The sequence below is a fragment of the Echinops telfairi genome, unplaced genomic scaffold, assembly GCF_000313985.2.
Source record: "Echinops telfairi isolate 266 unplaced genomic scaffold, ASM31398v2 ScPeMD7_7469;HRSCAF=8507_0, whole genome shotgun sequence".
In the NCBI taxonomy this organism is placed as follows: domain Eukaryota; kingdom Metazoa; phylum Chordata; class Mammalia; order Afrosoricida; family Tenrecidae; genus Echinops; species Echinops telfairi.
This window is the reverse complement of record NW_022111372.1, coordinates 62,351,598-62,376,833: the sequence shown is the minus strand read 5'-3', so window position 1 is coordinate 62,376,833 and position 25,236 is coordinate 62,351,598. Positions and strand designations below refer to the sequence as shown.

At 41.2% G+C, this 25,236-nt stretch overlaps 1 pseudogene; it reads left to right on the top strand.

Annotated features, from left to right (window-relative positions):
• Positions 1–5,332, top strand: part of LOC101646833 — a 55,229-nt pseudogene extending 49,897 nt beyond the window's left edge.
• The last annotated feature ends 19,904 nt before the right edge of the window (positions 5,333–25,236 follow it).

The window sequence follows — 25,236 nt, the reverse complement described above, 5'->3', positions numbered from 1 at the left end:
CAAAATAGCCCTACAGCATTTTACCTAAAGGCAGATGGCAGCACACATTATACTTGGTCTTCATTTTTCTCCCTCTCCTTGTCCCTAAAACAACCACAGTGACACGTGCGATTCGTGCCAGAGACAGTTGCGTGTGCCCAAGAAAAGGCAATCCCCTTAGATACACACATTACTGTTTTATCACTTTAAATATAGACTGTAAAAGGTTTGGGTTTCTTTTTTTTTTTTTTTTTGTCTTTTTAATAGATCATTCTAGTCTGTAGGGCAGAAAAGTTGTACGGTAATTTTCTACAACTTCGGTTCCTTTAATGTCTTCAATTGTCAGAAAGAGACAAAAGTAAATGTCCTTTCCCAGGGTCAAGGAAAAAATGGATCTGTGTGTCATGGCATTGGCTTTTTAAAAATGTTCAGAGAAGAGTTTGCATGTTTGCAACATTGTTCATAGGTAAGGGGGCTCTGGGAGAGTGTTTGAGATTCGGCATCTGTCTCTCCATTTGGGATCACAGGGCATCTTTCAGGTTGATGAGAGGGTTAAGCAGTAGAGGGTTTAAAATTCTTAGTAAAGGTTGCCATCTAACAAATGCCGTCGATTCTTATTGAGCTCTTCCTTTGTTTTTTACATCTTGTGCACCTTAACTAATTCTCATACAAACCTTGTGTTCCAAAGACTACTACTTCCACCCGGTCAGATAAGGGAAATTCCAGCAGACAGAGTTAACTTTCCTTGGCCTCAATGGGAGGTCATGGAGTAGCAGGGAGATTAGAACCTGTGACCATAATCACCAAGTCATTCTGATTCTGCACACCACTTGTACCTTGTGGGTGATCAGTCCACCAAATCTTCCTCCCCAAGCTTCTCAAAGCTTCATCTTCCTCCTCTGTAAAAGTTGACCTGATTAGACTAGCAATTCAAGGAAGAAATACCTGGGAGAATCTTTTCAAATTGCTGTGAAGATTCTGAGTTTTCAAATTTTATTTAGTTGTGGCCTTGGAAGATGAATTATTCTGATACAGAGCCCCAGAAAGAAAATTGGAGTATAAAGGAAAATACTGACCAAAAACATTCTTAACATTCTGTTTGCTGAAATTTTGAATTAATTCAAGTACAGAAGATAATCTCTGCCTTTGAAAGTTGTGAAGTGCTCCTCCGTTCCGAGGGCAACGAAGGGTCAAGCTATGGCTGCATGCTTTCTCTCTCCAGTACTTCTCCACCTGGCTGTCCTTTGTAAGTGACCTTGGGACTTTAAGATATTCAAATGGAGCTGTCTTGCTTTGTGTAGTTTAAACAATTCTCATTTCAGCAATGTGTTTGGCAGCAACCACCCCCTTCTTACATGGCAGTAATACAATACAGGCTTTTAAGCCACTCTTAACAGAATTACTCCCATGCTGCTTTCTTTCTTGATCTGTCTTTGCCCTGAGCTCATTTTTAGTACTTATAAAAGGTTGTATGTTTTTTATTAGTATTCATCTGAATCAAGTATAAGTTGTGATCAAATTTCTCAATGTTAATAAGTGGCATATAAAATGTTCATGGCATAATAAAAGAAGAAGAATAAATAAGTTCTTCCCTATTCACCAACTAGTTTACCCTCTTTACAGATCAATGTGTCCGTTCCAACTTCAAATTAGCAGGTAACACCTGCTAAAGTAGAACAGGCAATTGGAAGGGTGTGTGTGTGTGTGTGTGTGCATCACACGTGCACCTGCCTTTCTGTATCAAATGTTTCATGAGGGCATCTGACAAACTGATCAGCAAGGTCTGGTAATCTACTTCTGAAAAAATATCAGCCACTGAAAGTCCAGTGGATACAAAATAAATACAAATGTTTTGGGAATGGAGCAAGATGGCTTAGCATTTCATTCTGCTAAACCAATAGCCATTAACAATAACATCCTCCAAGTATCTTCTGGTCTAATATCAAGCACTTTCAGGGAATGAAAACCTGCAAAAGGTTACCTTTTTAAAATCATCTTTTGCAAAAAGGATAAAGACACTCCTTGAATATATTGCAACATTTTCCTAAAACCTGTTGTTACAATGGATAGAGTGCCTATGTCCCAATAACGTTTTAATATAGGTTATTTCACAGCAATCTTTTGATTTCTCAGATGAAAAATCTTGGTCTTAGAGACATTAAGCAACCTGTCCCAGGTCATCATACTAGAAATAATGAAATCAAGATTTAATTACAGGTAAAACTGATTATATATCTTTAACATTATTAGCACATTTTTGAAGCTAGGTGCGTTGAACAATGAATCATAGGTTTGAAGACCCATTAGAAGTGAATAGCTTTTATTTATCTGGCCACAAAGAAAGCACAGGAGCACCCTTTGGCTTTTGTAAAACGTCAAGTGGTTCATCCAGAAAGCTGGGAGTCATGGGAGAACAGCAGGGAAAATCCAGAGGGGAGAAATCTGAAGCGAAACTCAAAAGAGAGGCTACAGATAACAGAAGCAGTTGTGGAAAGTCAAAGGAGCTTGCCAAGCTGAAGGAGGGAGAAGAATGTTCCCTACAGGGAGAGAGACGAGAAGACAGCCCTGTAACAAGGTGCGTCCATCTCTGTAGGCCCCCAGGACATCAGGATGCCACATTACAGGCTCATCCATCACGGGACAGCTCGACAGTGAGCAGAGGCTCTGGAGTGCTAAGTGCAAAGGACTAGTCAGGTCCTGCTTTTTCCCCGGGCCTTTGCGAGCATAGCACCTTGTTTTCACACAATTCCGCTCCGTGCTGGTCAGCACGGATGATGGGAAGGTTTAATGGGGATGGCATGAAGTCACTGGTTCTTCCATGACAGAAAACTAAGCTCTGCTATCATAGGACATGTATTTTAGAACTTAAAGTGTACAACCATGGTGTCGTTTAAAATCTATGACTAACTATATATAAGAAAATGGCTAAAATGTCAGATTATTCCTCCATGGAAATCAAATCTAATTATATCTTTGAGGAAATTCAGGAATTTTACAAGGCACATAATTGACTCTTAACAGATGAGAGAGGAAATACTGAGGAGCGATAACTGAAAAGAAGCCCGGGAAGGAACAGAGAGAGGCAGGCGGAGGGAAGAAGGATGAACATGGTGGGTTTTTCAGAGCGAAGATTTCTGGATGCAGCCAACACTTCAGCAGTTTAAATAGTTGATTAAGCCAAGCTATTTTGTTTTAAATAGTCAAATAGAATCCCAGTTAATCTTATATAAATCCGAGGCTTTTATTGAAACGTTAAGTGATTTGAAGTTATTATTAACCCTGAATTTTCTATTAAGCCAAGAAACTAACAGAATGAGTTAGCATATATACTTCTGACCAAGCCATGGCTCCTTTGTTACATTCAACGAACCATCCTTTCAGAAAGGCAGATTTATGCATGGTCACAGAAGTAGTTTCTAAAATGGGGCAGAGAGAGTCCCATGCACTTTCTAGACACCTCTGTATATGTACTGAAAGAAGCAGGGTAATGGTGTGGGTTAGATGCTGGGTTGTTAACTGTAAGGTCACCAGTTCAAACCTTTCAGCCTTCTCCCCAGGAGAAAGATGAGCATGTTTGCTCCCAGAAAGCTTTGCAGCCTTTGACACCTTAAAGAGCATTTCTCCTTTGCCCTCTAGAGTTATCGTGAGTCTATTCCATGGCTTTGGTTTTGTTTTTTAATGAGTACTAAGGTAAACTGAATACTTTTAATTTAACCACAAGATCAGTATTTCTTAAATAACTTTTTTATTATGAGTTAAGTGGAGGTCTACATTTCAGATCATCATTTTTGTATTTAATAGTTTAAACAACATATCAAAACTTCCAGTAGCTTAACTACCTTTTACTCATTTACCCTCCTTTCCTTTTATCTTTTCACTCTCGTGGAATATTGTCTTCCCCTGTAGCCCCTCTAGCTCATGGCTTGCCTTTTTCTACCTTACTTTTCCTCTCCTCAGAAGCAACCATGTCTATTTCTTTGGGTATGAAAAACTTTAACTTGGATTTTTTCTTTTAGAACACTTGTCCCATAGAGTATTTGTTGAAATTGATTAACTTCATTTAGAATAATGTCTTCCAAATACATCCATAGAATAAGGTGTTTCACAGTTTCATGATTATCCTTTAAGGATCCGTATTACTCTACAAGGGAGAACAAACACCCCTCCCCCCCCGAAAAAAACACACAAACCAACAACAGAAAATAGGGCCTCCAGTTAGAGCTTTCATAGGATCCATTTCCCCTCGACCCCGCTCGCAGCTAAGAGAGCGTCTAGCAACTCCTAGGAGTTAGTGCACCCAGTGGTGTCATCTGGGAAGGTTCTCGCTGGACACAGTGAATTGTTTTGTAAAAGCAGTTTGCTCCAAGCTTGTTTTTTGTGATGGCTGATTGAAGAGAATAGTGTGTGGCTGTGAAATTGTGTTTCCTGGTTGGGAAAATTGTTGCAGAAACTGTTGTGACATTGAACGCAGCTTACAAGGACAGCACTTTGGGAAAAACTCAAATGTACAAGTGGTTTCCTCATTTCAAAAAAAGGTAAAATGGCTCTGGTCCAGCCAGCCAAGAGGCTGAAAGGGAAGAATGTCGACAAGAAGGTGGCCCCAATGCTGGCTCTGTGAAGAAGCAGGAGGCCAAGAAGGTGGTGCGCCCCTTGTTCAAGAAGCGGCCCAAGAACTTCAGCATCAGCCAGGACATCCAGCCCAAGAGGGACCTCACTTGCTTCATCCGGTGGCCGCACTACATCTGGCTGCAGCGCCAGCGCACCATCCTGTACAAGGGGCTGAAGGAGCCGGGCGCCGCCAACCAGTTCCCCCAGGCGTTGGACCGGCAGACAGCCAACCAGCTGCTTAAGCTGGCCCACAAAGACCGGCTGGAGACGAAGCAGAAGAAACGGGCTACTGGCCTGGGCCGAGAAGAAGGCTGCCGGCAAAGGGGAGGTCCCCACCAAGAGGCCACTGTCCTGCAAGTGGGGGTCAACACCATCACCACTCTGGTGGAGAACAAGAGGGCTCAGCTGGTGGTGATCGCACATGACGTGGACCCCATTGAGCTAGTGGTCTTCCTGCTGGCCCCGTGCTGTAAAATGGGGGTCCCCTACCGCATCATCAAGAGCAAGGCCCAGCTAGGCGCCTGGTGCATGGAAGACCTGCACCACTGTCGCCTGCATCCAGGTGAACTCGGAAGACAAAGGAGCACCGGCTAAGCTGATGGAAGCCCTCAGGACCAATTGTAATGACAGGTTTGACAGGATCCACCGCCACCAGGGTGGCAACGTGCTGGGCCCCAAGTCAGTGGCCAGGATCGCCAAGCTGGAGAAGGCTAAGGCCAAAGAACTCGCCACCATGCTGGGCTAGCTTGTGCATGGCTGGTTTTTGTACATAATAAATAAAACTAGTCCTTCAGGGGGTAAAAAAAGTAAAGTGTCCATTGATGAAAAACCTCATTCTGGATATCCATCAATTTCCTGAATAGACAAAATATAGACAAAATTCCTGCACTTGTGCTGGAAGACTGACACAGGACCACTGAAGGATGGGGACAATATCTGGACTATCTGGAGTTCGGTTCAGCAAAGTTTAGCAGGATATTTGGGAATGAGAAAGGTCGCTGCAAAATGTGCGCCTCGGGTTCGGACTGACTGGGGAAAAGAGCTTCTAGTGGAAACATGCCGTGCTTTGAAAGAACAGCTCTGAAACAACCCAGACTTTTTTCCCCCAGTGTCATTACTGGTGACAGGACATGATGCTATTCTTAGGACCCTGAAAGCAAACATCAATCAAGCACTGGAAGTTGCCATCTTCACCTTGCCCCCCCAAAAGCTTGTTAAGTAAGATAAAAAATCAAGATGATGCTCCTTTGTTTTTCGTTTTGTTTTGTTTTGAATTTGAGGGGGATAGTGCATTTGGAATTTGTTCCACTGGGTCAGACTGTCAATCAAGCTTTCTATTTGGAGGTTCTGAAAAGATTGCATAACAATGTGTGACAAAAATACCTGATTTGTGGCAGACAGTGGATTGGTTTTTGCCACCACGACAGTGCACCTGCTCACACAGCCATCTCAGTGAACCAGTTTTTGGCCAAAAAAAAAACCACATCATGCCTCTCTTGTCCCACATACTTTACTCACCTGACTCAGCTCCATATAAGTTCTTTCTGTTTTCATGAATGCAGAGGGACATGAAAGGACACAGATTTGACAATGCAGAAGAGGTGAAGAAAAATACGAGGGAGGAGCTGTCGGCCATCCAAACAAATGAGTTTGAAAATGTTTCCAAGAATGGAATTTAAGATTTGACATATGGATTAAGTGTAATGAAGGGTACTTGAAGGCAATAAGGTTGTTTGTAAAAAAAATGTAAATAGGTATCTTTGACAAAACAATTCTGTTTTGCAGGGATGGGTACTCCCTCATATTGTGTGTGGGCACCAACGTTTATCTACCCATTCTTCCACAGCTGGGCCTTAGGGTTTTTTCTAAATTCTTGCTGTTGTTAATGATTCTGAGATGACTCTGGTGCACATATATGTGTTCAACGTACAGCTCTGATTTTTTAAGGTATATAACAAGTGAAAGGATAGCTGGATCATATGACCTCTCTATTCCCAGTTGTTTAAGGAAGCGTCGTACCACTTTCCACAATGATTGCCCAGTTTAACACTCCCACTGGCAATGTATGAAGGTTACACTCTCTTCACACCTTCTATGGTAGTTTTTAATCTCTGTTTTGTATTTTTAACATTGATATCAAAGCTAGTGTGAAATGGTGTATCATCGTTGTTTTTATTTGCATGTCTTGAATGGCTAGTGGTTTCAAACATTTCTTCATGGGATGTCCCCTTGGGTGTGCTGTCTGTCCATGTCTTCTGCTAATTTTTAGTGCAATGCTTCATGGTCTCCTTGTTGAGGTGTTGACGTTTTCTCCAGAACTTCTGTATTAGTTTCCTGGAGGATATGTTGCTGTTGCTATGAGGTGAGGTGAGGTCAGTCTGACTTGTGTACAGCAGAACGAAACACTGCCGCATCCTGTGCCACCCTCGTACTAGCTCTTATGTCTCAGCCCATTCTTGCAGCAACTGGGTCATCCAGCTCGTTCGGGCCCTTCCTCCTTTTGTGGCCCCTGCACTTTACCAAGCAGGATGTCCTTGTTCAAGGACCAGTCAGTCCGGAAAACATGTCCACAGTAGGTGAGATGAAGTATCATCGTCCTCACTTCTGAGGAACATCTTGGCTGTACTTTTTCCAAGACAAAAACTACTTGTTCTTTTGGCATGCCCCAGTACTTTCAGTATTCTTCACAAATGAATTCATTTCTCTTTGGTCTTCCTTAATCAGTGTCCAATTTTCACATGCCTACGAGACTTTGAAAAATGTCATGACTTGTTTTAGGCATGCTTTAGTCCTCAAAGTAACATCCCTGTTTTCCAGAACGTTGAAAAGGTCTTAGGCATCACATTCACCCAATAAAATGGGTCTGGGTCTCTTGACTGTGACTTTCACAAGCATTGATTGTGGGTTCAGCAAGACGAAATCCTTGACAAATTCAAACTTTTCTCTTTTTATCTCTACTTCTCATAGTGTTTTCTGTTAATCCAATTTTAAGGATTTTGTTTTTCTTTACAATGAGTTATAAACCATGCTGAAAGTGATTCAAGTCCCACTCACTTTTAACAAGCAAAGTTAGGTCATCTAAATACCACAGGTTGTTAATAAGCCTTCCTTCAATCCTGATGCCTTGTTCTTCTTCATATAATCCAGCTTTTCTCAGCATACAGATTTATTAAGTATAGTCAATGAAACACAATCAAACCTCTCTCTGGCATTCACTGCCCGCAGTCAAGCTCTATCTGACATCAGCAACGATAGATCTTGTTCCACGTCCTCTTCTGAATCATTGGAGAAAAGAAGCTAGAGATCACATGATAGAATTTTGTGATTGAATTTTGTGAGACCAAAGACTTCTTCATTACAAATATCTTTTTTCAAAGATACAAAAAGTGACTCTACAGGTCCACTTCTCCAGATAGAATACACAGAAATCAAACCAACTAAATTGACTATATCTTTTGGAAGAGATGATGGAGATGCTAAATAGCAGCAGCTCAAACCAGGCCAGGGGCTGACTGTGGAACAGACCACCCATTGCTGCCGAAGACCTGGGGAGCTGTAGTATAAATACACAAGGAAAGCAAAAGGTCATTAGAAGGGCAGGAAAGAAAGAACAGACCAAAATGGGTGTCAGAAGAGACTTTCAAACTTGTTATAATCATAGAATAGCTAAGGCAAATGGAAGAAATGATAATCGCAGTTGAATAGAAAATTTCAAAGGGCAGCTAGAGAAGACAAAGCCATATATTGTAATGAAATATGCAAAGACTTAGATTTAGAAAACCAAAGAAGGGACAGTAGTTGGAAAATATTTTTGCATGTTTGATCAATTTCAGACTGAAAACGTTGGTTGAATTCTTCAAATTCTGCGGCACTAGCTTTAGTGGTTGGTGCAAACATTTGAATAAATTTCCAATTGATTGGATTTCCTTGTTTTGGGATAGATTTTATCCTATAACAGATAGCATCATAATTCAAAATAGGTCTTGAAATACCCCTTTTGACGATGAATGTAATTCCATTATTCTTGTGTCATTGCTGGAATAGTAAATATGATTTTCTGATTCAATATGGCCGACATCTGTTCATTTCACCTCACTGATGCCTAGCATATTAATCTTTGTATGTTTCATTTCAATTCTGAGGACTTCTAATTTTCCTAGGTTAATGCTTCTTACATTCCTAGTCCCAAGTATGAATTGATGTTTGCAGCTGTTTCTTCTCATTTGAGTCATGCCTCATCAGTAGATGAGGGTCCCAAAGTCTTTCCTCCCACAGACGTTATTCCATCTGTATCAGTAAGGCTGACTCTACTTTGAGAAGGCAGCTCATCTTCCGCCACATGTTGAGTGTATTCTATCCTGAAGGGCTCATCTTCTGACACTATCTCTGACCATGTTCTGCTCTCTTCATTCGCTTTTCAGTAACTGAAAATGTTTCTATGATCTCCACCTCATCCTATCCATGCTATCCAGAGGGTTTTCAGTGGCCAGTTCCTCGGAACTGGACAGCCTATCCCTTCTTTGTAGTCTCTTGTTATTCTGAAAGCGCTGCTGAAAGCCAATCACATTAGGAGATCCAGCTGGTATTTGAAATGCCAGTGCCATAGTCTTCAGTACCACAGCAACCCACACACCTGAGCTCAACAAACTGACAGACGGGTGGTAGTTGCCTGACATAATTATTAAAAAAAAAAAAATTCTCTCTTCTTTGGGTTCTCTTTTTTCTTTTTTGTGCACATAAATATCTTAATTTTAGGGGGCCTCTGCCATCTATTTTGCTCTTCTGGTGTGTGTGTGTGTGTGTGTGTGTGTGTGTGTGTGTGTGTGTGTGTGGCGCTCTGTTTAGTAGTGCGTTTGCGCCAACTATTAGGACCCTTCAATTTGTCCATAAAATCTCATTGAAGGGTTCCTGTGTCACTGTTCTTGTTCTGCAGGCCCCTATCGGTCTTCCATGCATCTTGTATTCATTTTAGTATGTGGGGTGAGGTGGGGGTCCTGAAAATGAAAATCCAATCTGGCAGTACCATTTGTTAATGAGACTTTCTCTTCCATGGCAACAGAATCTTAATCAGAATTTCTCCCTCTAGTCAATTCCAACTCATGGCCACCCCATGCGTGTCACAGCACAACTGTGCTGGAGAGAACGTTCAGTGGCTGATGTTTGGAGGTAGATTGCCAGGCCTTTCTTCTGAGATTCTGCTGGATGAGCTGGACTCTCCAACCCTCTGACTAGCTCCAAGCACATCACGCATGTCTGCGACCCTGGACTGCTCATAAGAGCAGAGAGGTACTGTATGGAGGGTGTGTTCAATCTCTTTATGACCTTTAAAGGTCAAATGTTTATAAAATCTCTACTTTTTTTGACTATCTAAAAATCTGTCAAAATTGGGAAACTACATGCCAATTCTATGCTGCCCACTTCTGGTTATAAACATTGTGTGTGACTTAACGTACCGTATATCTTCAACAAAACAAGCTTAATATAGCGAGGCATTCTTTGCTGGATTTGACGGTGACAAAGAGACGGTTTGAATCCATGTGTGTCACTGGTGCAGGAATCCTTGCTAATTCCCTGCCTTTTGTTGATAAGACAATGGACAAAGAGAACACCATAAAAATAAATACGTAAGTAAGTAAGTAAATAAATAAATGTCATTTTCCAAGAGAGGAGGAAATCTCCTTGGAAATCCATATTTTGAACTTTGATTCCCTAAAATCTAGTTGTACAACGTTGGCCGTATTTATGCCTCTCCAAAATTCTAGAATGTGAATACTCTCTATTTTTATTTTTATTTTACTTATTTTTTGGTAAATTGGTTGAAGGTTTTGAGAGCAGATGACCAGTTTTACATCCCACAGCTGATACCAATTTTGTTCCATCCCATTGCATGCAATCCCTTCATTCTGCCATCATGTGTCCACTTTGCTTGTTTCCAGTCCTCCTTCTTTGCGAACACTTCGGAATGCTGTCCTTGGGAAAGATTGCCCTTTGAATCATAAGTGGTCAACTATTCTAAGGTGTGCATACCTCATTAGTCATATTGTTCCCCTCTTAGAGCTTATAAAAAGTGAATGTCCTACAAACAAAAACCAAAGACCAGTTAACATGAAGTGTTTGTTTTTCAAACAAAATAAATTCTTGGGAGAGGGGTTTTAGTCATTTAACCTGCAACCCACTGGTTGTCCACCTGTGAAATCCTGCCATGAGTGATGATCCTACCGAATGCCTTATGTTGTCAGGAGAACATCAGCGCTGATGGTGTTCTGTACGAAAGAAGGCAGGAAGGCTCATGTGATTTGAGGAGGACTCTGCTCCAAAACAATGAACGATTTCAAATTTGTGTTTAAAATGTTATCATAACTACTTGGGAAAATTCAATTATCTACAGCAACGTTTGAAGTCCAATGGGCTAGTCCCTGGTGTACACTCCACTCAGGAGACTCTGTCTAGAATTCACTGGAGTGAAACGGTCCTGCCTTTCCATTCTGGTCCTGCCATTGACAAGTTGGGTGACCTTCGCAAAGGACTTGCAAAACTCTCTGGATCTCAGTGTTATCAAATAGAAACTGGGATCGTAGTGCTTTTCTCACCGTGTTATGGAATGGACATTAAATACTCAGCACAGTGTCTACACGTTGGACATAGTATATGGTGCATATTTTTACTTTCAATGCCAAATTTCTATATTTAGAAACAATTCATGAGCTCCAACACATAATTAGTGGCAATGTATTTCCCAACAACTTTGAAGTCATGTCCTCTAAATATAATTAGCATGAAACGCTCAGCACAGAAGTGTAAGTTCATCAATAGTCATTAGTCCTGCTGTGTCCCTTTATGATCTCCAGCAGCTCAAACAGTTTCCACAAAGCCCAACTGCTACACGCAGTTCTGTCATCAAGTGGAATGCAGGTCACCTTACTCCTCTGCCTACGCCAAGTCAGGGCTGGGCACACAGCCTCAGTGTCTCTAATGAGATGATTGGACCCAGGAAGGATCGAATGTGTTTGCACCCAGTGAGTACAAAATAGAAGGTCTCCATTAACTAAGCACGTACGATGAGCCAGACACTGGGAGATATGTTGTGAGTCCATATCTTCATTTTGCATGATGTCATAGAATGATTTTTAAATGCAATCGGTTAGATTGAAGTCTTGGCGGTCTCACATTAGCTAGGTCAGCAGTTCTCAACCTGTGGGTCGCGACCCCTTTGGGGGGGTTGAACGACCCATTCACAAGGGTCACCCGATTCATAACAGTAGCAAAATTAAAGTTATGAAGTAGCAACGAAAATAATTTTATGGTGGGGGGGAGTCACCACAACATGAGGATCTGTATTAAAGGGTTGCGGCCTTAGGAAGAGTGAGAACCACTGAGCTAGATGATCCTATAGGACCAAGTAGTCCTGCTTCTTGGGGTTTCCAGACCACATCTTACTGGAACAGACAGGCTCATTGTTCTCCGGTGGAGCAACTGGTGGATTCAAATCATTGACCTTGAAGTTAGCAGCTCAATTGTACAATCAGGATTCCTTTGGATGACCTTGATATGCTTTAATCTGTTTGTTTTTAATGTTTGATAATTATTTATTGTGGCAAAAAACTATAATTTACCTACATATTTTAAATATTTATAAATGATTCCCTCAATAATGTTATATAATGAATGATTAATATACCAAAAATCTGGCCCTATACCTAAAATGCCAAATGTTAGGTATAATAGTAACCATTCATTAGATTATCACTATAGCATACTAATTGCTACTTTTTATTTCCAGAACATTGTCATCTCTAGCAGAAATTCAGTACCCCTTAAGCCGTAAATCTCCATGGTCTCTTTGCCCTGGTCCCTGATAACCACTAACTGACTTTCGGTGCCCACAGCTTTCCTACTGTAGATATTTCCCATCTGTGGAATCATACACTCTGTGTCATTTCTGAGGAAGTTATTTCACTCAGTACAATGCTTCCCAGGTTGAGCCACATCACAGCATGACTCAGAATGTCATTTCTCTTTATGCCTGGGTAATATTCCGTACTCCGACCTTTCATTTCTGCATTTATCTGTTGGAAGACAATAGGGTTATTGGCACTTAAAAAAAAATCATGCACCAAATGCACACCAACATATGAGTTTCCTCTTTCTGTGCTTTTGGGTGCGGAATTATTAAGTGATACGGTAATTTTAAGCTTACGGTTTGAGCAATCGCCAAACTCTTTCCACACTGTTGCACCATTTTGCATTCTTATCAGTGCTAGTTTTGTCATTTGAAAAATGTCGATTAAAGCGGAAGCACTTCAGATGATTGTTGTGAGGGTTAATTGTAGCATAAGCCTTAAGTGTTTATAGAGGAAGTTAGCATATTAGAGGCTCCTCCTTGACCCTTTTTCATCTTTGCATCTCTTGACATCCTTTAGTTTTCCCCTCGCCTTGCTGCTGCCCCTTCTCAGGGTCATGTTCTCTATGTCGCCGTGGGAACGCTTACTCCCGACTCACTAGCCCTGCTGCCACCTCTGCTCGGGGTTGCTTAAGTTATATGGGAAAAGCCCAGGTCAGCATAAAACAACCATCTATTGTTGTTCTGGCCTCTGTTATTCAAAATACAGGAGGGGACAGACTAGTGCCCCCAAACGCCAGTAACCAATGGACCAAAAAAGAGAAGGACATATTTGAGGGTTGACTTAACATTGCTGTATCAGATAGCTAATCATTTAAATTAATATTAAAAAAAAAACAAAACCGTTTTGCAAGGTTGAGTTCTGTCTAAAACTTCACACCATTTTCAGTGAAAATTATTAATTGTAATAACTCATGTATAAAAGGCTAGATGAGAACATTATGAAAAATTAGTGAAATTATTATCAGATGGAATAATTAAAGACCAATTGTGAAATAATCACATAATTCTAACTATATGCTGCATTGCTCTTCAATCAAATATAATCTGGAATTGTAATATATTTAAATGCAAGAAAGTGTTTGTGTGTTCTGGCTCTGAAAGGAGATAATTGCAGAGTGCAGAAGCTGTACAGTTATCAGTGCTTTGCTGCTTTTTTTTTTTAGCATTTACAAATGAAGATTCCACAGTGTGAGGGTGGGTCCCTTTGTGGTCTGTTAGATTACAACCCAAAATAATTAATCCTGGTTTCCATGGCATAATGATTTTTTTCTCTAAATTGAAGGGGAAAAAAGACTTTTTAATTGATCATCTAATTTTTACAGATAAGTTAGATCTCAAAGGTCTGTGATCAAATTCTACCTTGGTTTGCTTTCTTCAGTCAAAGTAGCAATCCACTGATTCAACCTGTAATGGTCCTCAAAGTGGGAAGCAATTTTCTCCCTTTTGTTAAATAAGGCCACATGTAATATTTATGTAGATTTTTTTCTCAGCAGCAATTACACTGAAGTCACACATTGATTTTAAATACTCTTTGTTTAAAAAAAATCAAGGTAACGGTTTGCATACAACAAAATGCACTTATTTGAGATGTAGAGCAACGTATTGTGAAGAATACGTACACATGCAATCACTACCACAGCCAATTCAGACAACATTTTCATTCTCCTAAAAGTTTTCCTGCACACAATCTTAGTTAGTCCTCACTCCTGACACCAGGCAACCACTCATCTGCTTTTGTGTCAATTTTAAAAAAATCACTGATCTCAAGCTCATCCTGATTCACAGAGACCCTACAGGAGAGAAGACTGCCCCCGTGGTTTCCGAGGCTTGAACTCTTGAGTGGAGCATTTGAAAGCCTCTTCCTTCCCCTAGAGAGGGGCTGGTGGTTTCCCCTGCTCACCCTGCCCTAGGGGGCGCTCCTCTGTGTCCCTGCAGTCGATACAAATGCACCCTTTTGTCTCAGGTATTTGCTCACAAAACCTTTAAAAACCGAGTCCCTTTTCCTTTGATGGCCCAATGGTTTTCCATTTGCTCAGCCGGTCACTTTTGTGTCTGGACGCAACTATTGATAGATGTTTGATTTGTTTCCTGCTTTGGGCTATTGTCAATAAAACTGCTGGGAGCTTTGGTTTGTAAGTTTTTGTTTAGCCATGTATTGTAATCCATGTTTTATATGTCTCTTAGACAGGCCCACCTCATTCACTGTATGATCTAAGTAACTGTCCATTATCAGTCTAGGTCAGAGGAAGACTGGTGCTGTATGTGGAAATAAGGAGACATATTTGGAATTTATTCTTTAAAAAGAAAGCAAGCCCACTTTTATATCCATCATCCTTCTTTCTTTATAACATGCTCTTTTAATAGGAAGGAAAGATTCTATAATTACACTTTGAAAAAAATATTGTGTACATTGGCCTCAGAAGTGTTACCTTTAAGTGCTTTGTCAAGGCCCCATGACTGATACGTGCCAGTCAAGATCAGACCCTGCTTGCATTTCCTAACCCAGGGTTTTTTCCATTCCTCCATATGGAAAATGTTTCATTTCTTCAATACACAGTTATCAAACACTTGCTGTTTGCTTAACACTATATGTTAAGAATCACATAAGATATAAAATAGCTTACTATTCCCTCAAGAGACAGGATTAATTGAGAGATACTATATATGCAGTAAACTATTGGGTGCAATATTTGTTAGGCAATATTTTCAAAGATTTTGGAAACATATATTCTGTGTTGTATCGGATAGAGGTGTTGAACTAAATGACAGTCAAATAGCAAGGGGAATTATCTGGAAGTGGTAGATTAGAGAGGTGATATTTAGGTATTTGAAGACAAAAATGATCGATTAGAAAAGAGGAAGGAGGGAGTAAACACAAGTAGGTCTGTCTTTGCTATGCAGCAGAATTGTGAGTCAGTAAAACTGAGAAGATTTACTTTAAGATTGAATATGTAAGGTTGGTTTGTTGAATGTCAAGTTGAATTGTATGGAATTTACCAAATGGACCTTGGCAGAGATTGTAGATTCTGAAGCAAGAGAGAAGAGTGAGTGATGTGGTATGAGCGGTGTTTTAGAAAGGAATCAATTGGTCACAGCGGGCAATATGGGACAGATAAAGGAAATCCTTCAGAGGAGTTAGTTCAAAGACCATTGTACCATGGTGCTAGGTGAGGAAGGCCCAGACCAAAGAAGGAAGAGACAAATCTAGCTGTTTTTACCAAAAAAGAAAGAAAGAAAGAAGAAAAAAAAAAGTACGCACGCTCTTACAGCATTTCACTGAATGGTATCCTAATTCAGGGGCCTTCAAACAGAATTCCTCTGGAAACTAAATGCCCCTGTGCTAGCAGAACCAGGTTTCACAGCCATAGAAATGGTTCTAAAGCTAGGATGCTTTATAAGACTTAATTTTGGCCTGGAGCTTAATTTGTTCTTGCTACAATTCACTGCCTGTCAACTTACCAAAGGATGCTCTGAGTTGCTTATTTCAGCTTCTCTCTTTGGAGTACAGTTTAAAATAGCACCCATCAGTCTTAATCTCAACTATTTTCCAAAATGGTTCCCAAATTAATAAGTGCAGGATTGGAAGCAGTGACCCTGTAGGGGAATCTGACAAAAATAGCTCAGCCATAATTAGAAATGAAATCTCCTTTCATGGAGCAATGGGAAATTGGCAAAACCCAGCAGCTTTTCACACTGTGCAGTGTCAAGGGGTCCTTAGGGCAAGTGGCCCCAAGTCCTCTCTTCTGTTGCTCAGCAGTCTGGCAGTCGCTTTCATTATGTTGCCCATTTCCAGGCTGCTGGCTCCATCCTCATTCACCAAGCCTGGGAACACATGCAGGTTGAATCCCCGTAATTAAATGAACCATCCTGGTAGACAGAAACCCATTGCCATCAAGTTGATTCCAAATTACAGAGACCCTGTAGGATAATGCAGATTTCCCCCCTGGGTTTTCCATCTTTATGGGGGAGCCCTGAGGGTGTCGTGGTTACGTGCTGGGCTGTTAACCCCCCGTCAGCAGTGTGAAACCACCAGCCAGATCCTCGGGAGAAAGACAATGTTTTCTCCATCCGTAAAGCATTACAGTCTCAGAAACTCACAGAGGCACTTCTGCCCTCTCCTATAGGTTTCCTGAGTTGGCATCAACTTGATGGCAGTGAGCTTTGAGCTTGGAATCGTTATGAAAGTTGAATGCCACATCTTTCTCTGGAGGAGCCGCTGGTGGGTTTAAACCACCACCAACCTTTCACTTCTCAGCTGAGCCCTTGCACCACTGCAGTGCCCGGCTCCTTGAATGCTAGTACCCCAGTGCCCTGCTCCACAGAGCAACCCTTTAAAACAGAGCATTGAGTTTCTGAGATTGTAAACATGTGCGGAAGCAGACAAACTCATCTCTCTTCTACAGAGAGGCTGCTGGGTTTGAACTGCTGACCTTTTGATTAGGAGCCCAATGCCTAACCCACATCGCCCTCTGGGCACCTTATCCTCATAAGGAGCTCTTAATCACAAGTTTATCTTGATCATGTTCAATTGAAGAGCCTCCAAACACAGCGCGCGCGCACACACGAACATAGACCGGAAGTGTAACATTTGATGGATTTGGATGACAAAGAAGCCCTTAACCTGAAATGGATGAGAATGAAGTTACATGACTTGTCCTTCTGGAATGAGACCCTTTGCTTCTCAACCAGTGATTGGTTTCATCCACACAGGTGAGGACCACATAGACTTGGAGAAGCTGAAAGTGCTAAGCATTGGGCTTGGCACATGTTCATCACTCAGGTATTAATGACTATTTTTGATCTGATGTTCCTGCTACTGCTGCTGCAGCTGCTATGTTGCTACTACTGACATGCTTGCTAATTTAGTTGGCACTTTTGAGGATTTAGCAATTCCCTCCAGGAGATGTGCGCTTTAATGGGGAAACCGTAAACACTCCGCTGCAGAATAATGAATGCTTTCTGTACAGGTCGGGGTTCCTGGGTGGTAAAAACAGTTAAAGTGCCCCACTGCTAACCAAAAGGTGAGATTCAAGTTCACCACATGGAACCTGGGTAGAAAGTTCTGACGGTCTATCTCCCAAAATATCAGCCTTTGAAAACTCTATGGAATTTCAGGTTTGCTATCACACATGGGGTCATCCTGAATTGGACTTACTCAATTATTATTTTATTTGGGGTGAATAGTTATAAGCAATGTCCTATAGAAAGAGCTAAAGAAAAAAATACTTCTGTATGGGGCAGTTGCATAAAAGCTTAAATTTGAAAGGTCTAAATTTGAAAACAACAAACAAAAGTGCCCTACTGCCAGTGAGATGATTCAGGTTCACGGTCACCTCATCATTACAGAGTAGGACCGCTCCTCAGGGGGCTGTTGGCTGCCACCTTCCCAGAGCAGAGCTCCGAGGCTTGCTTCTGCAGAACCTCTGTTCCGGGTGGCGCCGCTAATCTTCCAGTTCGTTGTCAAGCTCAAATCATTGGTGTCCCCCAGGAATCTTTGTGAAGGAGAAGTAAAGTTTCTCGTTTCGTTCTGGACAAAGGAGGATCTTGAAGATTTTTGAAGGGAGAACACACTCTGTTTGATAATGTTGGCTCTTACAGTAGTATGAAAAGTTGACAGCATATGAGAAACATTAGCCATGAAGACAAGATAGAAAACTGGAGTAGTTCCACTTTTGTACTTGGTGGGTTTATGAGATTAGGAAGCAGGGAAGTGAGAAGGCGACTGGGGAGCATCAGGGAGTCTTGGTGGTGTCGTCATTATGAGTTGGGCTATGATCCTGAAGATCAGTAGTTCAAAACCACCAGCTGCTCAGCTGGAGAAAGAGAGGGGTTTCTACTCCTGTAAAGATTTAGAGTCTTTAGATAAAGATTCAGAGGGAGCAATTGTACCATGTCCCATAGGGTCACTGTGAGTGGCCATCAACTCAATGATAGCAGGTTTGGGTTTCTGTTTCATTTGATGTTCATTTCTTTTTCTTGACTTTCAGGGTTGGTTCTTCTCCAGCCCCACTGGATTCTCCTCACACTCCCCCTGCTGCTCACCCTCATTGTTCCTGTGTGTCACTGAGTCCGTGACAATTCACAGCAACCCTATGGGGCACAGTAGAAGGGCACCCAAATGGCTTCTGTGTGGGGATTTTTACTGAGCCGACTGTCACATATTTTTCCCATGGGAGAGGCTGCTGCGTTTAACAGTCTTTCCATTATCAGCCAAAGGCTTAAATATTGAGACACCAGGCTGCTTCTGTTCTAATTGACTGCAATTTTTGGATATTCCAAAATCTTTGGTACTGGCTTCTTCTATCCACACACACACACACACACACACACGTCTAATCCCACGATTTGCACTTCCATCTATTTCCCATGACAACCACATGCATTTCTCCTTCTTGAAGCCATTCCAAGTTTCAGACTCTTGTCTCTAACCTGCAATCAGATATAGTCACACGGCTTCTATAAGAGGAACAGGGGCAGATGACTCAGTAAGCCAGGTAAGCTTGAGATTACTTCTGCTTACTTTTAAGACTGTACGTTAGCAGAATACCACAAGTGAACCCATGCTTATTTTCCGTACTGGGTACTCTTCCTTTGTCAGGGTTAGTATATCAGAAAAGAGGTGTGGCTTGATTGGAAGGTGTTATGGGCATGTGAGTAACTCAGATGCCAGCCAGACCTAGAAACAGAATTTCTGATGTATTTATTTAAATGTGAAATTGCCCACTGCAGATTGGTGAGTCAGAATAAGGAAGCCTGTACTTACCTTGTTAATGAGTGATCTGTCACTGAACAGGAATCTCAATTTTTCCTTTCCAAACCTGTTCTTCCCTGCTACTTCCCACTTCATAAGCAGCACCACTTCCCCCTAACTACTAGAGATGACAATCTTAGATTTTTTGGATTCCTCTCTTTTTTCCAACTTCCATGTTACATTCATCAGGTACTGCTAACAATATCCTTTTAGATCACCTACCTCCTGCTTCTGTCCTTCACCTACACTAGGTCCACATCATCATCATTTGACGTGTGCCAGTGTGAAAATACACATGAACTTCTCTAGCTACCCCAGCCTTGTCATCTATAATCTATTAAGCAAACCCGACCCAGCGAGATTGTTTAAAAGCATAATTTAAATTATGTCATTTTCTTTCATGAGATTTTTCACTTAACATTCAAACTCTTATCCTATTTTTTAAAAAAGAAAGAAAAAATCATTTTTCTTGAATTCACCAAGTATTATGATGAACAATTCTTTCTTCTGCTCTGTTCTATTCATTCCAACTACCTTTCTGTTTCCTTGAATATATCAAGCTCATTTCTGAATAAGACCCTCTGGGACATTTCTGATCAGTCAGATCTGTGAAATGGTGTCCTTTCCTCAGATAACAGCTCTTCCCTATTGTTGCTAATTGGAAGTCTCCGGCAACTCAATTGAGAAAATATTGAAGATGCCAAGCACTTCGTGTTGCTTGTACCCACAACCAACACCCATAGAAATAATGGCACATCAAACAGTATAGTCATTGGCACATCTACTGTGCACACCCTTTTGAAGTGTTAAAAAGCATTCTTAAACTGCACCTTATCCAAGTCAGAGTATTTTCAGTCACCTTTTATTTATATAAGTATAGATATAGTGGACAATGAATAAATAAGACCAAAGAAAAATTGATGCTTTTGAATTAAAGTGTTGGCAAAGAATATTAAGTGTCAGAAGATCAAACAAATAAATGAATTTGTCATGAAAGAAATAGAAGCATAAAACTCTTCAGAAGTCATGATAATGGTGAGACTTTGTATCAAGTCCTTTGGACATGTTATCAGAAGGGACAAGTCCCTGGAAAAAGACATCACCTTCGGGCAAGAAGAAGGTCAGCATAAAATAGAAAGACCCTCAGCAAGCTGGATTAACACCAGGGGCTCCGACCCTAACAACGCTTGGGAGGCTGTCCCAGGCCAGCAGTGTTTTGCTCTGACATATTGCAGACTGGAACTGACTCAATGGCATCTGACATCAATCAGCTTGTCTAAAATCATATCCACCTCTACGCATCTGACTAGTTTTGACTTCTTATTGATTTACTTGTTTTTCTCCTCGTTTTCTCAGATTAGGAAGTAAGCTTTATTGTCAGTTGTATTCAAAACTAGCTCGTCGACATCTACAAAAAGGGCAACTAAAGACGTGTTATTGAAGCGAATAGCCTTTAATGTCACCATCCTAAAGCCATGTCACTACCTTGTCCTCCTTGCATGAACACAGGCGCCGGAACGATTCTGACTTTTCATAGCCTGCATGGTTATTACTGTTAGGCAATATCCGGTTGGTACAGACTCCAGCCCTATGCACAACAGAATGAAACAATGACTGGCAGGTTCGTGCCACACGCACCTGTGTGTAAGCCAAGTTTTTCAGCAAATTTCTTATGCAGTTTTTGTGGGAAAATTGGGTGCCTTGGCTGATATTCAGGTTGGCTTATACTCGAGTATATAAGGTAATTGTACCTGCCTGTGGTAATTACCTAATTCCATGTCAACTTGTTAAATAGAGTGAAGGGGTAGAGGTTAGCCTGTCAATCTGGTCACAGCCTGATGATGCCTCCTGATGGGCATGGCCTTCTCATAAGAATGCTGGGAACTTCCTCTCCTTCTTCCTGGGAGCGGGCCACACCCTCTCTCTCTCTGCTCCACCTTCCTGTCTAGGAGCCATATGGAGATGTTTCCACCAACACTGGATCCAAAAGGCTTTTCACCCAACGGCCTGTGTTCTGCCTGCTTTCACCCTCCTTGCATGTGCTATGTAAGTCTGAAGAGGAATTTATGGATTAGTATCAGACATATGGGCTATTATCAGACTCACGGACTTGATCTGCACTGGGCTGGGATGTGTTCTCAATATACAATGGCTCTTTGATGTAAAGCTCTTTCCTATACCTATATGAGTATCTCTGGATTTGTTTCTCTAGTTAACCCAGTCTAACAGACTGCCGAAGGTCACCCTATGCCTACCAGTGGCCATCGAGTTTATTCTGACTCTTGGTAAACCCTTAGGTGAGAGGGGAACAGTGCTCCATGGAGTTTTCGCTGTCTGGTTTTCAGAAGAGATGCTCAGGTCTTTCCTGGGGGTGCCTGGGTACAGACTCCACCCTTTACTCTTAAAGTCAGCAGCTGATGACGCTGACCATCCGCAACACTAAAGGAGCTGACACCTACAGTTATAGAAGCTTTTCAATGCTGTGAGCAGTGCCATCCGATCCTGGCAACCCCTCTTCTTATATAAATGCCCCCTGGGAGGCCTAGCCCACGTTGACTTCTCCATTACTCCTGCTGCCACTCTTACCGTAGCTCAGTGCATTTCTGTTTTCTTTTTCTTCTTTGTGTTTGGCTAGATGCATAAAGATTGAAGGGTAGGAGATGATTTTCCTTCATTTTTTAGGCATCAGTATTCAGGGGGGCTCTTAGTTTTGTGCTCCTGCAGCCTTGCTGTGTTGCCTGTGCACCTTGCACAAGGATGTTTTCGCAGACTTCTTTTTAATTTGTAAAGAGCAAGAACAGGAGGCCCAAAGGTGATTACCAGCCAGAGCAGTTCATCATTAAAAAGGTCTGAGGCTTGTGGCAAACGGATAACTGCAAGATACAGGTCAAATGGATTTGGCACCATTCAGGCTCCAGCTAAATTGCAAAAATAAATAGCACTCTAATTAACCAGAGTAGTTAGCACATAATTCAGATCTCTAGAACTCTTGGTGATTGTGGTTTTAAAACAATTAGGTTTTCATTGTATATTCTACAAATAGGCAAAAAAAGAAAGTTTTCTATTGGTCTTCTTCTGGTCTTTCATAGACAGGCTTCAGGGACATGAAAACATTACAGATTTCTGCAAAATCTCAAAATAGTTTTACTCAACAGAAACAGAAAAAAACCAAAGGTAAAATTTCTTTTTCAAAGAGAATAGAGGATTAACCTAGGGAGGGGAAGAAGTTTTGCATTGTGTTGTTAAGCACTGCACATATCCTGAGTTGGGCATTTGAGTACGATACCAATGAATGCAAAACATAGTAGGTAATATGGGAACAACATAATTTGAAAGCTTTGTAACTAAATCTGCCTCATTAATTGCTTTCTGTAGGTAGAAAGCAGCACCTCTGAGTTAGCCCACTGGAAAATTATTTAGCTCAACTTAGAGTTTGCAAGAATAAAGAGCATGAAGGCGCAAAGGAAAATGACTTCAATATCTGATAAGTCTATGCAAGCAAGTTGTGGAACTTGTAAGAGAAAGTGAGCTGTAAAAGCACACTGTGCACACAGTAGGAAAAGTGGGCGTGGGGGGTTAGAGCCTTGCCATAGAAAATGAAGCTGGATTTCGTGATTGCAGAAAATAAGCATTGAGAAATAACCATGACATTTGTTCACATATAAGTACAGATCCGAGTACATGCCTGAAAAATGACAAGAAACAAAAGCCATTGTTTTCAGGTATTTCAATTCAAACAAGTTAAAGCCCCGTGTTGCTCAGGTCTTCTCTGACACCTGTGGGGCTGCCAGGAGTCAGAACTGACTCAGCAAACACAGATCCTGGTCCAAAGTGCAAACCTTAATGAAAGTGGGTCTATTTAGTTCTTGATAATACACGTCAGTTTTCTTTTTTCCCTAGAATGTATGAAAACATGATAATAGTTCATCTGACAAATGACTGAGCGTTCACTATATCAAGTACTATACCTAAGAGTGTAGACAATATCCCCCAAAGCTCATGAATCCTCAGGAGTAAAAATTATGATCTGTATTTTCCAGAAGAGGAAGAAACTGTGTTTCACAAGCGTGTCATAGATTGGCCAGAGAATTTCTAGATAAAACGGGAGTGGGCACGTTATGTGTGTAAGGGTTTGGGGCTCCAACATTCCCATCTTTAACTATGTTCCAGGGTATCTCCAGGGTTCTTGCTTTCCCGGGAATGAAATCCACAGTCTGCTAATCTGAAACCTGTCCATATGGGTCCCATTTGTAAGGAAATATGATGACCAGTAATGCAGTGCTTACAGTTTCATTTGAAAATACAATTTGGCCAAGTGTCTTGAATGGATTTCTCTTTATCCACTCAGCATGCGGTTTTCCCCAGTGCAGGACGTCATGAGAGGCAAACGATGATACATTTTTCTTTCTTCTGCCTGGGAGTTGTCCTCCAGTGACTTAGTGGCTATACAATCAAGGCTTTAGTCCTTATACTAATTAGGCAAGCAACTCATGAATCTTGCAGAATGATGTTTGGTTTGCTATATTTTTATTTATAGCCAATATAAGTGAAAGTAGTTTATACTCAATTTTTTATTTTAAAACAATTTGAAGTTTAGAATATTGAGACAAATTGTAATCAAAGTTTTAACCTCCGTGTCCTTGTACTCACTGGGTAATCTTTCAGAGGGAACCTTTTTCAGAATAAATTCGCCTTAAAAATAATTACTCTGTTTAAGGGGTAAAGCAACGAGTTTATGGATTTTTTTAGCTCTTAAGAATTGATTCATTCAATTGAAGGCTTATAATTTATATCTGTACTAATAAAAATCAGATACATTCTAATATTGTAGCTACTGTGTAACACTTTATGGGACAGATAGCAATGTGCAGAGTTTCTCTCAACATAATAAAAGTCTTATCATGGGACCATTTATTCATTTATCCTATAACAATTTATTAAGCATTTGCTATGTGCTAGGCACTCATCTGATAATGAACTATATAAATCCCTTTTTCCTTAAAGAGCTTATAGTCTAGTAGGAAAGACACTGGACCTGAGAAGAATAAAAAGAAACAAATTTTCCGATGGTCATAATTGTTCGGAAGACTCCCACTCAATGTGCCTCGGTAGATGCCATGGGTGAGTTGGACTGGGGAAGGCCTCTTTGAGGATGTAGCATGTAGCCTGAGCACACGAGGACCAGAAAGCCGTGAAAGCTCCCAGGGGAACAGGACCGCAGGTATGGAAAACAAGGGAAAAAGGCATAATATGAAAACCAGGTTGATATCTTTGAGGAACAGAAAAAATCAGTGTGCCTGGGCCACAGAAAGGGCAGAAAGAAAGGTTGAGATGAAGTAAGATATAGTTAGGGGGACAATATGCCCTGGTAAAATGATGGTATTTTATTAAGATGACAATGAAAAAGCAATTGGAGGATGAATCTTCCTACATTGAAACTAGAACTCAAATCTTCACATCCAGAGACCACACAGCAGATCAAATTTTGAACCCCATCACTGTGCACCAGGCAGTGTTTATAATCCAGGGTGTTTCATTGCCATTAAGAACAAGCCTTATCTCATATTCCATATTACAGAACAGAGGCAGTGTAGGAGGCAGTACTTATGAATGGGTCTTTTTAAATATCTGTCTTTCATGCTCCTTTTGATGTTAATGGCTTATCTGCATTATCGATCAGTTGTAAATGTCCTAGAAGCTTGTACGATTCTTGACGGTTGTTATTGTTTGTTGTTAGGTTCGACTCATAAGCACCCTGTGTACAACACAAGGAGACCCTGCCCGGTCCTGTGCCATCCTCACACTCATTCTTATGTTGGAGCCCATTGTTGGAGCCACTGTGCCAACCCATCCTGTGGAGTGCTCTCCTCTTTTTCACTGTCTCCAGATTTTACCAAGTGTCATGCCTCCCTCCAGGAATGGGTCTCTCCCGACAACATGTCCAAAATATGTGAGGTGAAGTCTCACCATCCTTGCTTCTAAGGAGCTGTGTTAG